The 7,554-nt window shown below is 44.5% G+C and overlaps 1 pseudogene; it reads right to left on the reverse strand.

Annotated features, from left to right (window-relative positions):
- Positions 1-327: 327 nt before the first annotated feature.
- LOC131146422 (thaumatin-like protein 1b) lies at positions 328-1,382 on the reverse strand (annotated as a pseudogene).
- Between the last annotated feature and the right edge of the window lie 6,172 nt (positions 1,383-7,554).

The following is a 7,554-nucleotide window of genomic DNA, read 5'->3' on the forward strand; positions in this document are numbered from 1 at the left end:
CTAGTTTGTTTCAACTCACTTTCAACCCTAACTATAAGTGACATATATGTTATAATTAATTAATTTCTTCTTTAACAAATTATGTGATGTCAATTTTTTTGTTTGATATTTTATTCTAATGAACTAATAGAATTTTCTTTCTTCACGAATCAATAAATGTAAATTAAACATGGTTATGATTTACGAGAGAAAGAGCCACAGAGTGGAGAGGCATGCAAATAGTCCCAAAACTCTTAGCTTGCATTATTTTTCACATATATATAAATCACTATATGCAAATTCAACATGAGAGAGAGAGCCAATGCATCTTTACAGATTTAGTTTATTTCATGGGCAGAAAGTCACGAGGTAATTAGGCCCTCCGGTGCACGTAAAAGTGCTTGTTTTATCATCGTAAGCGTAGCTATATGCTTGAGGGCACTGCTCCTTGAATATGTTCGAGTAGTTCGTCGGCGGGCATGTGGCCGGCGTACCAAAGCTGCCGGTGCAGCAGTACTGCGGCTGATTAAGAGCCGCGCACGCGCTCTTGCAAGCAATAACGCCTCCGCTAGCGCCCTTCACGGCCAGCTCCGGCGGGAAGACCGCGTTCACATTCCCCGGGCAGCTGGTGGTTTTGCAGTCGCCGGCGCCGCCTTGCGGAGTGAGCGACATCTGCAGGTTGAAGCCGTCGACGAGGCTCACGTCGTAGAAATCTTGTCCGCCGTTCGCCGCCAGGGTGAGTTCCACGAGGGTCGCCGGAGGGTTGCTCCGGCGCCGTTGCACGCCACCTGGCCCGAGACGCAGTCCGCGGTGGCGCAAGCGAACTTGCCGGCGGCATCGGCTGAACAGCCGGTCCGAGCCCATACTCGGCCGGACCACGGCGCCGGCACGTCAAGGGTGGATGATGCTCCGGATGCTAACTCGAACCCGGTGGAGGAGAGCTGAGGGTTGCCGCCGCCGGTGAGAGTCGCCGGCCACACGGTGTAAGGACAATTATTTTGGAAGGTGAATGTAGCCGAGTGGGCTCCTGCGACCAAATAAGAAATTAAGAATGATATTTGCATTTCGATTTTCAATCTGTTAAAAGAAGTTTTCGATTTTGTAAGAAAGCCAATCTTGAATCTAGCAGTAAGATAAGGCTCCGTTTAGATTGAAATTATAAAAAAAAAAATTCATTTGCAAGAAATTAATGGCAATAAAATGATTATGGAATGGCATGCACCAACTAATCAAAGGCACTAAAATTTTTCTTTAATTAGACAATGTGTTTGTTTCCTCTAAGAAAAAAAGAGATGAATATGGAGAAAAAACTTACCAGCAAAAAAGAATATTATCCCAAAAAGGAAGAGAGTGGCTTGTATTTCCATTGATGTGTTCTTCACGTCTTTGATCTCTTCGATTTCTTCGCTTATGATTTCTTTGTGATTTCTTTGTGATGATGGAAAATTAGTGAACGTGACATTGTATATATAGGGGTGATAACAAATGCAGGTACATATTTATTTATTTATTTTTGAAATTTTGTTACCATTAATATTATATTGACTCTTATGATGACTCACATACAACGAATTTTCATAATAATAATCTACCACAATACTTAATAAAATACCATAATAGTAAACTACCTTTCTACATAATAATGATACCCTAATAATAAACTATCATAATAAATAATAATAATGCATTAATAATAATCTACCATATTAGTAAGGAAAAACCTACGTAATGATAAGCCAAAATCCTAAATATTATACATACAACTTGAATATTGTGCACTTAATAATATACGACAACAAAAATTATTACATTTAAATATTAAACAATGGAAATCTTACCTCTGCAATAAAAAGAAAAATCCTACAATAATGAGAAGAAACTAATTAATATTTATAAATATGGACATTAATTATTAAAAATCCTAAAACAATAAATATAAGTCAATGTTAATAGCAAACAAAATTTAAACTTTAAAACAAAAACGTGTGTGTATGTGAATATACCTGCATGTGTGTGTGCATGGAACTTACCACAGGGTGCTGCCGGAACCGTTGTCGTTGGAGATGATGATGTTGGGGGATAAACCTGGAGCAACAATCACACATGAAGAAAAATTGAAGCATATCCACAATGGAACACCGGATTTACGTGGTTCGGTCCAAACTGACCTACGTCCACGGGAGCACACACCACTCAACTATAAACTGGAGAATAAATACAATGAGGAGGAGCCACACTGCTCAACTCTACTCTCTATCACACCTCTGCTCTCTACACACAGCACACAACTCTCTCAGCAACACACCTCACTCCATCTCACAACTCACTGCTACACACAGCTACACTGCTGCACAAATGCACTACACTAGCACTACTCAACACAATGCATCACAGCTCTCTCATATATATATATATATATATATATATATATATATATATACACACACACAAAGGGGAGCTAAATTCAAAGGTGGTGGCTGCAGATTTCAACAAAATCTGTAGAGTAGGTGGCGGGCTGCTGGCTGCTGGTCTTCATTTCAACATAGGCTGCATGGGGAGGTGCTGCTGCCGACGGTTCCACACCAGAATTCCTAACAATCTCCCACTTGGAGACGGAGGCAGCATCTCAACCAGTGTATAGACGAATGATGTGCTTATGTCCGTCTTCAAGCATGAAGACCAATTGAAGTTGAGCACAACTTCAGTTTCTCTCTAGTCACCACCTTCCTATCTGTTAGATTTCTGTGGACTAATCTGATGGTTGTCATCTTCACAACTGGTGTAAAAATGTCGGTGTAGTCAATCCTTTTCTTCTGCTCAAAGCCTTTGACTACCAACTGAGACTTGTACCTTTTGGAGGCGTCATGTTCCTCTTCAATTCTGTACACCCACTTGTTGTGAAGGCCTTTGGGCAACTTCCACGTTCTGTTGGAGGTAAGGGACTTCATCTCGTCCTTCATTGCAAGCTCCCACTTGCTCGCATCTCCTGCCTGACATGCTTCATCACAACATTCAGGCTCTCCTCCATCTGTAGAAAGTAAGCAATCTTTATACCTTCCGTCTGGTATATGAGGCCGAGTAGATCTCCTAAGCTCTGGTGCTAGAGTAGGAGATGGTGGTGTGACGATCTGCTCCACTGGTTCCTCCGCCTGAGGATTCTCGGCATTCTGCTGTTGTGTCCCGACACACTTCTTTGGGGCACGGGTGTTTATCTGGAAACTGACCCTCTTCTGTTTCCTAACTATGCAATCCTCACACATGTCAATCTGCACTGATTGTAGACCACTCAATTTTTCCTTTAAGTGCATCACCCTGAGTTCCTTTTTGCTCATGTGACCAAGTCGTTGGTGCCAAATGTTGCTATTGTCATTTCCCACAGCAACTGAAATAGACATGGAGGCATTGGAGGTTAGAAAAAGTGTTCCGCTTTTCTTACCTCGTGCAATCAAAAGCACACCCTTTGAAACTTTCCATTCATCGCCAATGAATTTCGTTGTATATCCCTCATCTGCCAACTGACCAACTGAGATCAAATTCTTCTCAGGTCTGGAATATATCTGACATTCTTTAGCTTCCATACTGACCCGTTCATTTTGATCTTCACAACTCCGTTGCCGATTACGTCGCAAGGTTGATCATTGCTAAGGTACACCTTACCGAAATCACCTGGTGTGTACTCTTCTAGGCAATTTTTGCAGCATGTGGCATGATATGAGGCTCCGGAGTCTAAGACCCAAGACTCCTGTTTGCTCTCCAAAGAGCAGATCAACATTTTATCATTCTCGGAAGCAATATTTGCTTCTGTCTTCGGCTCAGATTCCTTTCTCGAACCTTTACACTGGTTTTTAAAATGTCTGGTTTTTCCATAGTTCCAGCACTCAACATTCTTTGTGCCCTGGGAACCTCTGGGACCTCTGGATTTGGACCTCCTGGTCCTGGATCTGCCACGATTGTTAGATCATCCATGCCCGCTTCCCTTTCCTCGGCTTTCCACATTCAAAGCTGAACTTGAAGTGAAGTCATTGTTCGACTGCATTCTAATCTCCTCTGTCAAAATCATGCTGATAACCTCGTTGTATTTTAGCTTCGCTTTTCCTGCAGAGCTACTGATCGCAGTGACAATACCTTTCCAACTCTCAGGCAACTAATTGAGAATTAGTAGGGCACGGATCTCACTGTCAAATGTAATCCCGACCGAGGCGAGTTGATCCGACAACTCGTTGAAATTATTTAAGTCCCTGTTGAAACTCTCACCTGCAGACATGCTCTTTGTAAACAATCTTTTCATGAGATGTACCTTGTTCGCGGCTGATGGCTGCTCGTACATGTTAGATAGCGCATATATAAGGGCATTGGTGGTTGTCAAGTGCTTGATGTTGAAGGCAACAAACTTTGCCAACGTCATCCTCACGGCTCCGAGGGCTTTTTGATCAAGCAACTCCCACTCGCTCTCCTTCATGGAATCTGGCTTCTCCATTAGTGGTAAGTGCAACTCCTTACCAAACAAGAAGTCCTCGATCTACATTTTCCAGAAACCGAAGTTCGTGCCGTCAAACATTTCGATGTGAGAGCTCTTTTGGTTTGACATCTTGATTCTCCAATCTAGAGATGGATTTAGCTCAATCGGACAGCACGGTTGGATCTGAAATGGCCAAAAACCTTAGAAATGGCTTAAGTCGCTCGAAAAACAGACTCGAAATTGCTTCGAAAAGCCAAGTCAAACTTTCGGTCAAATTTGGTCAACTCTGGTTAACTTAACGGAATATTCCTCTCACGGAGGGAATATTCCCTGACGGCGTTGGTGACGTGGCATGTGGGGGCCCACTGCTGACGTGGCACGTGGAATTGTGGGGCATACCGTGGGGTCCGCCGTTGATGTGGCATGGGACCCCAGGCTGACGTGGCGGCTGACTCGGTTGCTGACCTGTCGCTGACGCCGCTGCTGACTAGGCGCTTACTCGGAGCCACGTGGCGCTGACTGGCCGGCTGACACAGCACTGGCGTGGCGAGCTCATGTGGCGGGATCTGGTTGACGGGGCGTTGACGTGGACACTGACGTCAGTGTCTTCAACCTCTGAAACTCTTGCCGGACTTTCTCCGATGCATGGGCGCGCGTGAGGACCTCTCCCGCCTTGTTGCCAGCGCGTGAAGGGGCGTGGAAGGGCGGTATTTTTTCCCGTTGCGCGTTTGAGCACGTGCGGCTTCATCTGAGCTCTGTTTGAGCTCCAGTTACCTTCGTAGGCTTCATCTTGGTGTAAGGAGTTTGATGGCAGCCTCAAAATCAAATTTTGAGCTACTGGATAGAGGCTCAAAATTCGAAATTTTTTCTCGATCTGGCGATTTTACTCCAACCAAGGCTCTGATACCAATTGTTGGGGGATAAACCTGGAGCAACAATCACACACGAAGAAAAATTCAAGCATATCCATAATGGAACACCAGATTTACGTGGTTCGGTCCAAACTGACCTATGTCCTCGGGAGCACACACCACTGCACTATAAACTGGAGAATAAATACAATGAGGAGGAGCCACACTGCTCAACTCTACTCTCTCTCTCTCTCTCTCTCTCTATCACACCTCAACTCTCTGCTCTCTACACACAGCACACAACTCTCTCTGCAACACACCTCACTCCATCTCACAACTCACTGCTACACACAGCTACACTGCTGCACAAATGCACTAGACTAGCACTACTCAGCACAATGCATCACAGCTCTCTCTCGCATATATAGACACACACACACACACACACACACAAGGGGGAGCTAAATTCAAAGGTGGTGGCTTTAGATTTCAACAAAATCTGCAGAGTAGGTGGAGGGCTGCTGGCTGCTGGTCTTCATTTCAACATAGGCTACATGGGGAGGTGCTGCTGCCGACGGTTCCACACCAGAATTCCTAACAAATGACTGGTGCTGGATTGCAAGCAGTGTGACGACGGTGATGTTTGCCAATGAGAGAGCTTCGAGAAGATGGTGACGGCGAGGCGGGTTGCTGCATTTTGGCAGAAGGTGCAGACGAGAAACTTGCCAAAGCAAGGAAGGTGGCCAAAGATGGTAAGCACGTGAGCTTCTCATCGGGGAGTTGCTGGGGCTAGGCATGGGGTGGTGTGGTGGCGTGGAGAGGTGTTCACGGCTCCTGGGGGTTGCTAGGCATGTGTTGGCTATGGCTGGAGCAGGCGGTGACGGGAGTTGTGGTGAGCAGGGAGTGGTCATGAGATAGGAGTGGGGAAGATGGTCGTGGCTGCTGGTGTGATGGTGGTGGTCGGAGTGGAGAGGTTGGTGGTGGCTGGGCTTTCTCCTCTGCGGCAGTGTGAAGGTGATTGTGGCTACTGGTGTGATAGTGGTGGCCGGAGTGGAGACGTTGGTGGTGGTTGGGCTTCCTCCTTTGCAGTAGTGTGAAGGTGGCTGTGGCTGCTGGTGTGATGGCCATGGGAGAGGAGAGGAAGAGTTTGGAGGCTCACGGTTTCTCACGGCTGTATGTGGAAGAATGAGTGTTGGCCGTGAGGGAGAGACAGTGAGGGTTGGGGAGAGAGGCAGAAAGTGAGAGGGAGAGAGAGTAAGGGAGAATTAGGTTTTTTTTTTTAGTGGTCGTTCACCTCTTAGCCGTGAATGGGAGATGCCCTGTAGCAAGCCTTTTATAGGCTTCCAACCCTAAATCTTATAATAATAATAATGATAAAAATGATAGTAGTAGTAGTAGAAATAATAATAACCCCTTTGTTATATTTGGCTTGGACAAAAGGAGGCGTCTGCAACCAAGATAGACCAGGTGATAGAACTCCCAGATAGAGGGGAGCGGATACCCTGAGCAGACAGGGTGAGTGTTTTGAGCTAGAGATGGAAGATTCCCCTAGAGTATTTTGTGTGCTTTTTTTTTTTAAGAATGTGTAGACATGTATTTATGGATGAATTGGTACTCTGGTATGTGTATTCACTGTGGTGTGAATATGATAATGACTGTATACCCGGTACCCTCTTCAGGTCGGGTTATGTATTATGGTATCAGAGGTTGACGTGGCTGATATGTGATTACATGTATTATATGTATGAAAAAGAACTTGGCAGACCTAGGTTGGGGCCCTACATTGATTCCCAGTAATTCAGGATTGAGTGACAAGCTTCTTTTGGAGCCTTTTTGTGAAAGCTTTGGCCACTAAGTGAATCAAGTATATAATAGTTCAATTAGTTTTGATAAAGGTCTTTTCTTAGTTCCTACTCAGACTATTTTGGCTATCTCATCTAAGCAATCTTTTAATGGTCAAAATTGATGTCAAAAAGTTGCTATTGATGAGTGTAATTTTTGCTAGTAGAAGCGTCATGGGAAAGTTCAAAGTCTATTATTATTATTAAGTAAGGGACAACAACATACTTCAAAGCCTAGGCATTATCACACTACAACCACTACATCATCAGAAGAGTTGTCTCCCACCGCACCTACACTATCTACTATTGAAGAGCAGTTGTAGAAGCTTCTTTTTACATCAAAACCTAATGTCATATATGTTTTTCCCTCTATACGTTTGTCCTCCTCATCTACTTTAGGTATATCTTCGTCCACTTGGGTATT

This window comes from Malania oleifera, chromosome 13 (assembly GCF_029873635.1).
Source record: "Malania oleifera isolate guangnan ecotype guangnan chromosome 13, ASM2987363v1, whole genome shotgun sequence".
NCBI lineage: Eukaryota > Viridiplantae > Streptophyta > Magnoliopsida > Santalales > Ximeniaceae > Malania > Malania oleifera.